We start from the raw sequence: 15,582 nt of genomic DNA, 5'->3' as shown, positions 1-15,582 counted from the left end.
TTTTCCTGCACCTAATGTGATGATGGTTATTATTTTGGCTAGAGGCAGTCAGAATTACCCAGGTGTGGCTCCAACTTCACAGGGAGGTTTTGGAGTCATGGAGGTTAGGCTTTCTGCTTCCTTACCCCAGTCGCCATCTTGGATCCTCCTGTTTTGAAATGTCATTACAATTTATTCACTTATTGTATGTTGGTTTATGTTTCAATTCATCCCACTTAGTAAGTAGTAGGCTTTTTAAATCTGATGATTAATATTTTCTAAAATTGTAGAAAATTCTTAAGATATTTTTCCAGACCTTATGTTTTCCTAATTCACAGTCTCTCTGTTCTCCTCCAAAACTAGATTTTGGAGACTTTGGATATATCCTCCATATTCAGGCATATCCTTATGCTACTTCTTTTTCCTTTGCCTGTAATTTGGGAAAATTCCTCAGATCAATTTTATAGTTTATTAATTCACTCTTCAATCCATTCACTCTTCAGTTCATTTGTTGGAAATTATTTGGGCACTCGTGGTTTTATTTCCAAGATCTTCTTTGTCGTAAGATGTTTGTCTTGCATCATAACTACCTGCTACTTGGGGAGGCAGAAAGATGTGAAGTGATTGTGTATGTGCATTGAGGTTGCAAGGGGTCAACTTCAAAATCCAAGTTTATCCAAGTCCCAGCTGAAGTTTGGCCTCACCTTATGATGGTGATTGTCCACTTTAGTTTAAATGTCAGTGGAGACTATTTTGAGCTATGTGGCTCCTGAAGTTTCCAGGATAGCAAAAACTACAATGGGACTCTCCTGGCTAATGAGTGTCATTTTATGAGCTCAGTCTGAGCACAATACCAGTGCAAGGTTTCTCTGCCTCCCAGCTTCCCTGCCCACCTTTTCCTACCCATTCTTGCCCAATCTGCCATGTCACTGTTCCCCATCCCACAGAAAGTAACAATTGCATATGGCAGAAGACCTGAACCAACACCAAGGCATTACATCTGAGGTCACGTATGGTAGGTGTGCTATCTTAGGATGTAACTCTTCCTTTGCATGGAGTTGGCACTCTTCAAATGTTTGCTAGCTGTTAATTGTGGGCCCATCACTTAGCTAAGACTCCCAGTTAATTGATCTGATAGAAGGCAAAGGAAACACCCTGCAGAATGCTCTGCAGTCCTGCAGTGGGACAAGCTGGCTGGACTCCCAGGGCAGCTGGGGTCTTCAGGGCATGGGTATGCCCTGTTCTCTCAGGGGCTACCAGTTAACTGATGTCTCTCCCTGTCCTTTCCAGTCTAAGTGTCCATAACCATTTTCCTCAGTGGAAGGAAAATACCACTCCTGATGGTTGGGGGAAGGGAATAATGTTTGTATGGGGTCAAACATTATGTTTGATGGCCCCCATCAGCAGCTCTTCCTGAAGCTACCCAGCCAGTAAAGCTGCCAGTTACCTTAAGGGTCTCTCTTGGCCATAGCTGTCACCACCTGCTGACAAAGAGAAACCTCAGTGCTGTCCCCACCTGTCTAGCACCCACCCAACTGTCCCATTCCTTATCTTTTATAAGCTCCCCTCAATGGCTTCCCAACTGCTGTCATCTTTCACTTTTCACAGAGTCAAGACTGAGAGCTATCACTGTGATTTACAAGGGTGACCATATTTTAAAGCTTTTTTTCCATCATTTCTATGGAGTATGTAGAAATCCAGGGAAGGCAGGGGAATAACCATGTCATGTTAGTGCCATTCAAACAATCTTCACACTGTGTTTTTAAAAGATAGCTTAAATCCCAATATCTTACTTAAATAGCATCTGGGTTGCCTCTCAATTATCATGGTGTGATTTTAGAAACCATTTTGCCTCCCTGATCCCATTTTTTTTTCACCTGCAAAATGAAGGATCTGAGCAAGGTGATCTTTAAAGTTTTTCTGAGTCTGAAGTTCTACATTTTCTTCTTTAAATGCAGCTGTGTGTGACCAACACAGGGAGGCTTCTGACTCTCTGGTTCCTATAAACATCTCCTTGCCTTTCTATCTTTTTTCCCAAGGAGGATCACTGGATTAATTTTACCCCTTCCCAGTCCCTGACTTTGCACTTGGCATTACAGTAAAACCTCATTAACTTGGATGACATTAATTTAAAATGTATGATAATTCTGTGACTGGACCAAAGTTTATCTTTGTTCAGTACAATGTGACTTCATGGGAAGTGCAGATAAACTGTGTCAACAGCACTGGCAAGCCAGTGTTCAAAATCCTTCAGAAGCAGCTGTTTTTCAAGTGCCTGCAAGCATTTTCAACACATGTGTTTGTATTTACGGAAACTAGCATTTAACCCAGAGTATCAAATCATATATCCTGGTGGTCAGGACTCTAGTCTGCTCAACACTTGATTTCTTGCCCTTTGGCTCTGCCACATGCTTGCTCCACACACCTAACACAGCTTAATGGAAAGAACACAGGAAGCTGACAGAAGACAGAGGAAAAGGGCCAGGGAGGGCTCTCTAATTGATGGAGAGAAGCCCTTTGAGGTGGCATTTGCTATCCAAACTCAGACACTAATGAGCCATTGCAGCAGGACCCCTTGTGGCTTTGGAGGAGAAGCCTATTGGCAGGATCCACATATGCTATGAATACCATGGGTGATTTCTCAGCCCATCCCTCCTGGAGAAATAGTGCACTGATTAGATAGGATTATTAACTGTAGTTAATAAGACTCACCCTGCAGTGATGCCTGGAACTAACTGCAATTCAATAGACAGGTGCTTAAGTTAACAATTTCCTAAACTGTACATTCTACATTCTCATACCTAGTAATACTGAACTATGTATACTGAGCAATATTTGCAGCTAAAATCTTTATGGAGAAGACAGGAAAGATCAAAGCAGCCCCCTGCCAAGAAGTGAACTTTGACAGAGCAACTGCCTGCATTGGAACATGTCAGCTCTCTCTGGGGATGGACAAAGCTGGCTCAGCCCATTCAAAGATACCTGGGCTGTGGATGCAATGCCTGGCAGCTGTTTGTATAAAGACATTACAGTTCTCTGGGATGGTAGAGATTTCCACTTTACCTGGGGAACAAAGCTCATTGTCAGCTAGTGTCACAAGGCACTCATGTGTCCATATAAGAGAGGAAGGATGCTTGAGAGAGGTCTTCAAGGGCCTCATCAAGGGCCAGTGGACATCAATGGCTTCTCTTACTATAAGGATATTGGGGTAGATTTTCTTAGAGATGGAGCATTCTTGTAAGCTAAGAAGGCAGAATCACAAGGTTCCCATTAGCCAGCTGCCATACTCCCTGCCAGCCCTGCTGACTGTTGAATTATGGCGGTCAGGAGTGTAATGTTAGGCTCACTCTCACTTCCCTCACTTTCTGTTCTAACTTCCTTCAGTATCTCAAGTTATTTCCATAATGGATTTCCCCCTTGCAATTATGTCTGCCTTGAAGATCAAACTCCATGAGTTGTTCAGAGATCTCAGCAGTAACAAGAACAGGAAAGAAATGGTTCCACCAGAGTACACTGCTCTCATTAATGGGAAATTCTGTCCTGCTCAGATGAGACTTAGGACCCTGGAAAGAGATCACACAGCTGGCCAGCTGGAAACTTCTCATAATAGGCAGCCAATCCTGGCCAACCTAGATTTTTGGCCAAATCTGTTCCATCACAAATCAGCCCCTCCTTTCCAGATGTGCTAGGAAAGAAACTTGCCAGGTGCTTGAAATTTCAGTAACACCTGCTAATTCTGGGCTGAACTGAGATTTCAAGACTGATTTATGAAAATACAGAGTAGGAAGCCAAGAGAGACTGTTTCCCAAAAGCTGTTCACAAAGCTGGAGCAGCTTTAGCCATGGTAGAGAAAAATTTGTAGTGTTAAGGAAAGGATTATGAAATGTTTGGTGCACTCACTTAGATGGTATGTTCTTTCTTTGGGCACTACAATAAAATTAATATCTGAAAGAGAAACAGATATTGGTATGCTATGTTCAAAAAACTACAAAAAGAATAATAAACACTACCATTGCAACGATGAAATACCTATGCATGTGATTGGAAGGTATGGCTCAGAAGGGAAAACAATAGTTGTTAGATTTTTCTAAAATTACTTTAAATGTATTACCTCACCACAAGAAGAAGAGAAGGAACAAGAAAAGGAAGAAGGAAGAGAAGAAGAAGGAGGAGGAGGAGGAGGAAAGGAAGGAGGAGGAGGAAAGGAAGGAGGAAGAGGAGAGAAAGAAGAAAGAGGAGGAGGGGAAGAAGGGGGAGAAGAAGTAGAAGGAGAAGGAGGAGGAGGAGGAGAAGGAGAAGAAGAAGGAGGAGGAGGAGAAGGAGAAGAAGAAGGAGAAGGAGGAGGAGGAGAAGGAGAAGAAGAAGGAGGAGGAGGAGAAGGAGAAGGAGAAGAAGAAGGAGGAGGAGGAGGAGGAGGAGGAGAAAGAGAAGAAGGAGGAGGAGGAGAAGAAGGAGGAGGAGGAGAAGGAGGAGGAGGAGGAGAAGGAGAAGAAGAAGGAGAAGGAGGAGGAGGAGAAGGAGAAGAAGAAGGAGGAGGAGGAGAAGGAGAAGAAGGAGAAGGAGAAGAAGAAGGAGGAGGAGGAGGAGGAGAAAGAGAAGAAGGAGGAGGAGGAGAAGGAGGAGGAGGAGAAGAAGGAGGAGGAGGAGAAGGAGAAGGAGAAGGAGGAGGAGGAGAAGAAGGAGGAGAAGGAGAAGGAGGAGGAGGAGGAGAAGGAGAAGGAGGAGGAGGAGGAGGGGAGGGGAGGGGAGGAGGAAGAAGTTTCCCATCACACTATGGTACCTTTGCTGAGTTCCCTGAGATATCTCAAGTCTCCAATTATGCTCTCAGCATACATACCTGTAATTAACCATTTCTGGATCATTGCTTTTATTCTGGCTTTGACACACTCATACGTGAGACCCCAGAACAATACGGAGGGAAAGAGGGAGCAGCCCAGAGAAGCTTTATCAGAATGAACTGAGTTGCCTCTGTTCATACTCCAAAAGTGTAGAGCCCTGTCCAAATTCATCCTACAATTTTCTCAAACTATGTCCATTGTGCAAAAGGTTTTTGTGCTACTACTGTTGATTTTGACTTGTGACTTCAAAAGAATTCAGCCTCTCTTAGTGGAAAGATAACTAATTAAATCCATCCTGAAATCAGAATAACAAATGTGACAGGAAATTGCTAATAACAATATAAAAAGATCTAAGTTGGGTGATCTGCAGGCTCCTTCAGGCTTTAGAGAATATTAAGAAGTCACATTTGTTACTTTATTAAAAATAAGAGGTGGTCTGGTCAACCATTGATTGTGGCTCCCCCATGTCCATTCTCGTGGATGTAGGACCTTCAGCACTGAATTCATGACCTTCCCAGTTGATGCCTTCCCAGTAAGTGTGAGTGTGTGTGCCTGTTCCTGCCCCAGCCAATTTATGGCTCCTATGCTTTCCGGTCTCTGTTCTGCCTGTCACAGTCCCTCCCCTTGGAGGCCTGTTGTACTTGCCCTCTGTGAGGCCCATCCTGACACCTCATTGGATTTCCCCTACCACATGAGGACCAAACATGGTACTTCTGTTGATTTCTCATCCCAACACAGGCAACCTCAAACATGAAACCTATGTTCTCTGAGCACAGACCACTGCTGATATTTAAGGCTTACCTTTTTGTATCATCACTGGCTAGAAAGCTCTACATTTAATCAAGATGTATTCAAGCTCCAGATCCCTGTGGGCCCCTGGAGTGCTGGCTGTACCTGTCTTGGGGCACTCATTGAGTTCTGCATTGAGCTTTAATGGTTTCTATCCTCTGAGTAATTTCTCCATTCTATTCCAACTTGACTGTGTCAAGGGCCTTCTCTCTACAGCTGCACCACCCTCATTCTTATCCTCATACCTGAATCTCACACTCCACCCTCCTGGAAAGGATATCAGTCCACCAAAACTCAACTCAAACTACACTTCCTCTTCAGGCCTTTCCTATTTGCCTCTTACCTATATTGTCTGTCTGCCTACTTCTCCTGCTCTCATATGTCCTGATGATATCACATATTTTGGCATATTAGCACTTTTTGAACTTATTGTTTGCTCATTTGTTCCACAAAGATGACCATGTCAGGCAGTGGGGATAGAAAGATCAAAGGCATGCATATAAGTAGAAGGATACTTGGTAGGCATAGATTTGGTTCAAAGTAATCTTACCATGTATATTAGGGATTTTTATATGCAGTTATAGAAGCTGAATCTGCTAGCTTAAATGAATAGAGAATTTATTGGATGGTTATGAGGTTGCTTACAAGAAAGAAAGGAAGGCAGGCAAGCTCAGCACAGAGCATAAAAGTATCTAGCAGTTATGGTTGCAGGAGCCTGAACTTACTCTCCTCTTTTTTTTTTCTTTTATTTATATGTGCATACAATGTTTGGGTCATACTCTCCTCTTATGATTCATATTCAGGGAAGGAGTGTTTAAAGACTTTCTGTACCATGTATCTCAACAAAGGTAGATACAGATCTAATTAAACAATCTCCCCAGAGAGTAGCAATGAGAGACAGATAAAGCTGGCTGCCATTTTCAGTAGAAGGTGGTGAATGGCCATAAGTAAGTAATGTCTGTAACAATGACGTGCTCAAAACGTTAATAATATGAAGTTAAAAGACCCCAATGTGCTAGTTCTATAACCGAGTCACACTGGCCATGAGTACAGTCATGGTGAGAATGATGTTAGGACTTCATCACCCTCCATCCTTGACAGCTGTCCACCCAACTTGGAACCACATCTATCCACCAAAACTCAGCTCAAACTGCACTTTCATGTTAAGCTTCTCTTATTTGCATCTTTATCCCAAGAAGATTGTAAAGTTCCTGCTAGAACAAGAGCTATGTGAAATTCAAACCCACGTCCTGCCAGTACTTAACACATGATCTTCAGCAGGGACCAGGCAAGAGCTCCTTATCTGGCTGGCGGTTTCCCCTCCTCAACTCATCCTGGGTCTGTTCTGAGAAGGTGATTGCTCCAATCAAGACGCTCATTGAAAGAACCAACATAGACTCTTGATCAAAGCTTCCTGGTTGTTTCTTTAGAAAAATAATCCCTTTGTCAGGTTCGACAGAGCATCTGTCATGTGGCGCCCTCCTTGTTGGATCAATAGTGGGGTGAATCCCAGAGCCCTGAGAATAGCGGTCAGTGTTGCAGAATGATTGACTTGCCAGAGCTTTGAGGGGAGTATGTGTCACAGTAATGCCCCTTCTGTGAATCTTGTAATCATTCAAAAGGACAAAAGGACGATAATAACATTTAGAACCATCAACTTTTCTCTGTGAGAGAAAAGCTCACATCTCAGTGCTCCATTTCACTGGTTTCCTAGCCTCTGTGGGGAAGAATTTACCTTTAATGGTGGCTCAATTTGTCTTTCCCTAGCCAGAAAGTTGTCATTCACCTGCCAGAAGTGGGGAGTTCTTGGGAACCATTAGGAGCACTGGGCAGGCTCTATGCTTTCCCCCTCACTGGCATTGTGATCCCAGGACAGTCACCCAGCCCCTGTGCACCTGCTTCTTTCCACATGCCTGACATGATGAGACAAAATTATTATCCCTGGAATTCTGCAAAGCCCTTTGTCATTGTCAACTGTGAACAACTAGCCTGCTTCTTGCCCTCAGATTTCAAAGCAGGAAGAAGTACAAAGAGGATGCTTTGAGATAAGGGGTCAAAAGACACATAAAACACTGTCGTATCAGTGCAGTATTCCTATCAATACATTCCCATTTAAAATGCAGAGCATATTTCTGGAAATTTATTGTGATAAACTTGGGAAATTATAATTTAGATTGAATCTCTTGCAAATCATTGCTTGAGATCTGCTGCCAACTTTCATCACTTTACTTATTCTTTAGTGTACATACAGTCATTCCTATACATACATCTGTGAGAACATGAACGTATACAATACACATATATCTTCTATTTCCCTCTATAATCGAAGCCTAAACACATGAGAAACCATCAAGCAACATTTCATAGGTCCCAAATAGCAGTCATTTTCTGTTAAATTAATTTAGTGATGTAATTTATTATATTAACTAAACCAATTTCCATTTGATTGCAACAAAAATCCTGTCTGTTGCCCTGGCTCCAAAGGCTGTCCTTGACTGGGCACATCTCGGTCACCCCTGCAAGTGCTCTTACCAATTAAGAAGATGCAATTGATGACAGTGTCACCATCTCCTGTGCTGCCAGTAATAAGGATGGATGCTTCATTTTGACCGACAGAATTGGCCCTGTTCACACTTATTAATGTCCTGAATTAGAATGGAATACTTCATTTGTCATTTTACTTAGCTTGCTATGCAGCTATAATATTTAAAGTCTTCTTTATTAATCCATAAGGATGATAAATGAAGGGGCATTATAAACCATCCTAAGCATGTAGAATTGTGGGCTAGAAATTCAACAGCCTGTTTTCTTTCTAGAATGAAATATATAAACTCCAGAGATCTGTAGACTTTTTTCATTTTAAGCATTTATTTGCTGAATGAATATATGTGTGTGTATGTCTGTGTGTGTGTGCTATGTAAAATTCTAGGATAAAAAGTACATGAGGCACAGTGAAAATCACCAAGCCAAGCAAGCATAGCTTTTAATCTGAGTCAGCATGTCATGTCCTAAAACTTGTCTCCAGGTAATTAGTTTACCTCTCTAGGGGCAACTACAGGCACCAATTTCTTAAATATGTGCTTTGGCTTATTTTAAACTTACAGAAATTTGAGCTCAGAATAGCAAAACAATTCATCTGCAGTTCAATACAGTCTACTAGAACTTGAAGTTCAGCTGTAGCCAAACTAGGACCTTGGACTTTTCTCTCTAATAAATTTTTTACCCATAGTACATAGCCATCAGCAGACCCCAGGCAAACTTCGGGCATTCTTTTCCTACAATGCTAACCAAAAATTTCTAATGAAAACAGAAGGCTGAGGGAAGCATCCAAAGGTTTTATGTATCGGTCTTTTTTCTTGAATGTTTAAATAAAGAGCACAGAATATTAGCTTTGAAAGATGTGCATAAAAAACCTATTCCAACAACCTTGGTTTACACATGAAGAAACTGAAGCTTATTTTGGGAAATAATCGCTCATCTGCAATTGCAAACAGTCTAGAGTACTCTCACCCCAGCCCCAATCGTTACCTCTTGGTTCCCGGCTGTATCTGGGACATTATGGCTGAGTTATAATGGAAAATGCAGGCACACATTGATTTCCTATAATGGTTTTATCTATAGAAACTTTCGAGGACATCCCTTGGCTGGAGGACTTGCCATTGAATATCTGAAAATCCTTCACAGCAAAGGGATGCTCCCCAATGGTGCCTTCCTGATTATGCACAAATGAGCCTTTGCTCCTGAGAAAAGCCTTTCTCTGCACCTGCCTATGCAACCCCTTGCCCTGTCCTTATTATAGGATGCATGATTGTAGTTGGAATTGGGTTGCCAGGCATTAAAGGTGTTCTTAGTAATGTCTTTCTTAGTAATGCAAGTTATAGGTTTCAGAAAAAACAATCACAGATTCAAGCTTGTGAGAGAAGCTATGTACTTGAATTAATAAGGAAATCCATGCTTTGTTGAGTTGTCACTATCTTTCTCATTTACATCATAGTAGGACAATGTAATTACAGACCAAAAGGGAGATTACCAGCCAGATGAAAAGGTAAGTACAGAAAGCTGTGTACCCTCCTCCCTTGCCCTGGAAAATATGCTATTCCCCTACATGTGACTCTTCTGCACCCTTTCCCTTTTGAGTCTTACAACAAACCTGAGAGGCAAGAATTCTCACCAATTTCATTTTAGGTGAGGATAAAAAAATCAAAGCCCAGAGAGTTTAAGTGATTTCTTCCAAGCTGCACAGCAAAGATATACAAACTCACAACTAGACCCAGGGTTTCTGGCTTCCAAAGGCAGTTCTGAGTTCTCCCACCACTTCTCCCTTCTCTAGCTCTTTGGTTCAACCCAATGAATCCTCTCAATCACTGACATTTGGGCATCAATGAAGGGTCTCTCTGAGCCCTTCTCTTCTCCTCCTTCAAATTGTGTTATCAATTCCTTCTTACAATTTCAAATATCACCTTTTTGCAGATGCTTTATCACTCCTACCACATTGGGGTGAGTGCCTTAAGCACAAAACTGTTCCTCTGCATCCGGGACATAGATTCTGTGGGTGTCTGCAAGGCACCTGGCATGACTCAGATGGGAGGAGCTGGGACCAGCAGAAGCAGAGAGAAGAGAAGAGACCCCAGCGCTTGTAGGGGAGTCTAAAGAATAAACCAGCATGAGGACAGTCTCTGCAGGGTGATGGCTGATGTGGGCAGAGGAATTTCTCACACAAACATTCTTTTCTTAAAAAATTTTATTAGGATATATTCACTGTACCAGTGGGGATTCATTGTGGCAATTTCAAATAGGCTTATATTGTACATAGGTTAGATCATTCCTCCCCCTCAATCCCCTCCCTGCTCTTCTTAAAGCAGTTGCAAAAGGTCTCTTTGTTCTATTTCATGTAAGTATATGAAGTGCATTAACCATATTCCCTCAACTTAATCTCCTTCATTCACCCTTCCCACCCCACAAGTACCTCCCTGTAGCTATTTTACAGTCTTATCTTTCATTATTAATATTTCAGTTGATGTTCAAAGGGGTTTCTCAGTGTGTACCCACTGTGAGTCTACTTTCTTTTGGTCCATTCAACCCCTTCCATTTCTCTCCCTTATCCCTTTACCTCCCACCCCCATTTTTCAACAGCTTTCAACACACCTCCTTATATGCTCTACCTTCACAGATGTTATGTTTTACAATATTGTTGATGCTCTAACCTTCTTTTTCCCTTTCCCTCCTTCCCCGAGTTCCATAGAGTAGTTCCACCATTGCAGACATGTTCTACATATAAGTTTGTATATGATTGTGCTTGTTTTTGTGTATATGTTTATCTTTTGGATCTGTCTTCCACATTTGAGAGGAAACATGTGACCTTTGTCTTTCTGAGCCGGGCTTCATTCACTTAACATGATGCCCTCCAGTTGCATCCATTTACCTTCAAACACATGTCATTATTCCTTGCGGCTGAATAAAACTCCATTGTCACACAAACATTCTTATAACATTGCAGATGAAGGATTTTCCCCCTGTTGTAGGTTAGAAAGTCATGACATTGAGAAGCAAATAATTATGTCTCCCATTTTCATAGCATCTTGCAGTTTGCCAGGTGATTTTTATACCCCTTGTCTTACTTAGTCTTTACAACAATTTTGTGGACTCAGAAGTACTCAGTGTCTTGCCCAAGACCTCCCAGTAGTAAAGGCAGTGCTGGAAGGTTGAATAAACCAGTCTGGTGCTCTTTTATTCCTCTCTTCTTTGTTAAGTTGTATTAGACAGACAGTGTAAGTCCTTAATAAACTACCCATAGGCTGCAGGACAAAGCAGGGACCAGCAAACTTTTTCTGTCAAGGGCCAAGTAAGAAATATTTTAGGTGCTGTGAGCCCTAAGACTCTATTGCAACTCTTCAACTCTATTGTTTTAGCATGAAAATAGCTACAAGTAATACCTAGAAAAAATGAGCATGGATGTGTTCAATAAAACTTTAGTCACAAAAACAGAGGCTAGGCCAGATTTGGTCCATGGTCTGTAGTGTGCCAGCTCCTGGCAGAAAGTCTTGCAAGATGAGTCTTATCCTCCCTAAGATTTGCCCCTTCATCGGCTCCAGACCAATAACCTGGGTCAGGCTTCCCACAGCCAGAACAGGGACACAGGGCCCCTACTCTAGGAAGGAGCTATCCACATACTCAAAGAATTTTAAGAACTGGATAATATGTGCTGATAGGAACTAGAGAGCAGGTATCCTGGTATCTTGAGGTTTTGGGGCCTGGTCAGGGAAAGTGACAATCAGAACAGAAGGCTCCAGTGAGGATTACTTACTGACAGAGGCCCTCCCTTGTGCCTCAAGGTTTAACATCCTGGTGAGATAGATCAGAGGGATCCACCTCTTCCTAGGATATTCAGGCAAAGGTTAGGCTCTGTTAAACACTGTTAAACTTCATTGAGAATGTTACTTAAGGCCTTTGTTAAGTCTTTTGTGCACGCACCCTTCCTATGAAGCTGTTGGAAGCAGAATGTTTGACAGATCCTTTCTTTATGCCTAGCAACCTTGAGTGGGAAACTGCCCAGAGAGAAATGTGTTCCAGATACAAGGGACATTATAACCACGGCTGTTGGACACATGACTCCTGCTGCAGGAGGTGATATTCCAGTCACAGCCTCCATCAGTGCAGTAACCTTTCAGGTAAGACAAGCCTGGATGAACTGTCCATAGCCATACTCCCAGCTATTCCCAAACACTGAGTCTCTGGCTGCTCTTAGGCCTTGCAGAGGCTGTCTTCACTCAGGTCCAAAGGATGAAGAGTCTTCTAGTGACTCAGCAAAAGGCTTGTGATTGACTGATGGCTATGATTGGTCTGAATGAAGCTTGAAGTTGTGCTGTGATTGGTCTGAATGAAGCTTAAAGTTGTGCTGTGATTGGTGTGAGTTATCTCCAAATTTGCATACCACACCCATGCCACACCACCTCTTGACTATAAAACCAGGCTGTCAGCTCACTTCTCAAGCCAACCAGAAGGCATCCTTCTATGCTGCCTCCTGGTGTTGCAACATTAGGCCCAATAAAATGCTTCTCCCAGTGGTCTTTTCTTGTCTACTTGTGGTCTTTCTCATGGGTAGAGTAGGTTGAGTTCATAACAGAAAGAGAAGGCCACAGTAATCATGGCAAGAAGGTAGCTGAAGGGGTTGGTGGAGTCATTCAAGCGGTAGAGCTCCTGCCGGGCAAGCATGAAGCCTTGAGTTCAAACCCCAGTACCAAAAAAAAGTAAAGGAAGCTGAAGAGTCCAGAGAGCCACTGGGGGTGGAAATAGCAGGGAGCAGGGGCAGTAAGGATAACGAAGGATTGCAGAAGTATAGAGAAAGTGAGAGACTGTGGGTCTCAGTTACTAAAATAGAAGAGTTCCTGGAAGGTGACAAGTCTTAAGAGCCAAGGGTCCTGACACACAATGCCCAGGAGCTATAACACAAGCTGCTGTTAGGAGCTGAAGGTCCTGATACTCAGGGCGTGAGCACTTTAACATTAACCTAGAAGGTAACACACACGCACAGGAAATCAATGTGAGTCAACTCCCTGTATAGCTCAGCATCTAAGGCATCAGCACCTTGGAGAAGCTCAGTGACTGCTGACTTCTGTTGGCCTGGACTGATACTAGAAAATGCTACTACAGAATCTAGTAAAAGAGGGGAGATTACATGGTCAGAGGCAGGATAGATGCAACATAACAAGAAGTAACTGGCATAACATGGTGGCTGTAGAGAATGGTGGTGATGCCACTAGATCTCAGTGTTCCTGTGGGGTAAGATTAATGTGTAGCTGGCCACAGTGTTATCTGATTTCCAAACCACAAAAGGATGGAAATTGGATGAGCAGAGGCCAGTGTCAACGGCTGCAGCAGAAAAATCACTGCTCCTCCCACAGCTTCTAGAGTTAAGACCACTCATACACCCAGAGCCTAGTGTTGCCTTGTGAAGAATCAATTTCTTCCAGTCCTTCCCCCAAAGGAACTTGTGTTCCACCAGAGTGTGGGTTTTGAAGTCCAGGCTAACACTGTTGCAAAGGGACCCAATATGACACCATGGTTCCCACTTCCCAGTTAGAATGAGGACATAGGAAGTCAGTTGGAACCATAGCCCAAGCTCTCCCCCAAAGGTCTACTGTGTCCATAAACCTGCCCTTGAATTACTCTCCAATTACCAAATATATAGTCACCTTCAGTAGCTGGTAGACCCTCTCCTTCATGCTTTAACCTATGGAAGAAGAATTGTTGAAGTAGGAAGGACAATTGAAAGCCCCTGAAACAGCCCCCCTCATCCCAACCAAGCTATACTGCCTCCTGGATATAATGGCAAACATCCCCACCCTCAAAGATTTAAATTATGTGAGGGTGGCAGTCTTTATCATATCTGTCACTCAGTTCATCCAAGTGGCTTCTGCAAAAGCTGGATGGAGATAGCAGGTAAATGTCTCATAAACTAAGACAAATGACATCCACAATTACAGCTGCTGTACCAGACATGGTATCTTTACTGGAAGAGATAAACACAGCCAAGGGCACTAGAAATGTAGCTATTGATCTCGCAAATAAGTTCCTTCCAAACCCCATCAGAAAGGAGCAGAAAAAGCCACTCAGCTCTACACGAGAGGGACAAGAGTACACAGTCACTGCCTTGTCTAGGACTGTGGTTACTCTCCTACTCTCTGTTTCAGCAGAGACCCAGGGTATCTTGATCATCTTGACCATCATAAAACTTCATGATAGTCCACTATACGGATGACATCGGGCTAACTGCATCTGACGAGCAGGAAGTGGAAAGTATTCTAATTGCCCTAGTAAGTAAGGCACAAGCCTTCATAATATTAGAGATAAAATCCATAAACATTCAATGGCCAGTCACACTGGTGAAATTTCCATGCATTAAGTGACCCAAGACTTGCTAGGATATTCCCTCTAAGATAGGTTGCTACACCCCATAATATTGAGAAACCATGTGGGCAGGCATTTTTGGAGTTTGAAAGAAGTATGTTGAGCCCTTGAGAATACCATTCCAACCCATTTATTAGGCATGATGGAAGACTTCCAATTTTGAGTAGGGCACGAATGAAAGAGGATTCTCTATCAAATCCAAGAGTGTATTTATACCAATTAGCACCAATCTCCCAACTACTCAGGCCACATGACTGTAAAATCCAATAGCACAAGAAAAATCCACAGAGAGGATGCTCTGTGCACTTTCTGGCAAGACTGGCAGGAGAGTTGCATCTCAGACTTCTAGCATTCTGGATCAGAGCCATGTCATCTGCAGAGGAAACCATTTCCTATTTGGAAAGCATCTTATAGCAAGCTGTAGGCATGCCTGAGTTCCTAATCAGGGGATTACAATGACTCTGAGACTGGAGCTCAGTATCATAGGTTTGTGTTTTCTGTACAGACTAAGTCATATTGGAAGTAGTATATTCAGAACTGGGTGTAAGCATGTTCAGAGTTAGCCTCAATGGGAAGCCAAAAGCCCAAATTATGCAGAGCTTCACGCTTCACATTAATGCCCACCAGAGACTACACACTACAGAGGAGACATTCAACTGCCGTCTTGTATCTTGAGGGCTGCAGCCAGCTTTTCTCTTCAGTCATCTCAGTGCTTGGGTAATGGCCCATGGATGGAGAGCCCACAGCAGCAGGGATGGATGCTACACATGGGCCCCAAGGCATGAGCTCCCTCTCAGCAGCACAATCTAACTACCACTGCAGCTGAATAACTGGTCTGTCATCAGCAGAGGCTGATGCTGAATCTATGATATGATATCATCCCTTAAGAAGGCCACTAGCCATATGGTAGCAGTATGATTACAAAGGACCTCTTCACCTTACAGGGCACAGTGATTCAACCTTAGTGGAACTGTCACATAATACATACAGGGGGCTAGATTACCTACCCAATCCATATAGGGAGCTGAATTACCTCCGCTCCCTTATGCAAGGCTTTACGGAATACAAG

This window comes from Castor canadensis, chromosome 19 (assembly GCF_047511655.1).
Source record: "Castor canadensis chromosome 19, mCasCan1.hap1v2, whole genome shotgun sequence".
Lineage (NCBI taxonomy): Eukaryota > Metazoa > Chordata > Mammalia > Rodentia > Castoridae > Castor > Castor canadensis.
Note: the sequence above shows the minus strand (reverse complement) of the source record.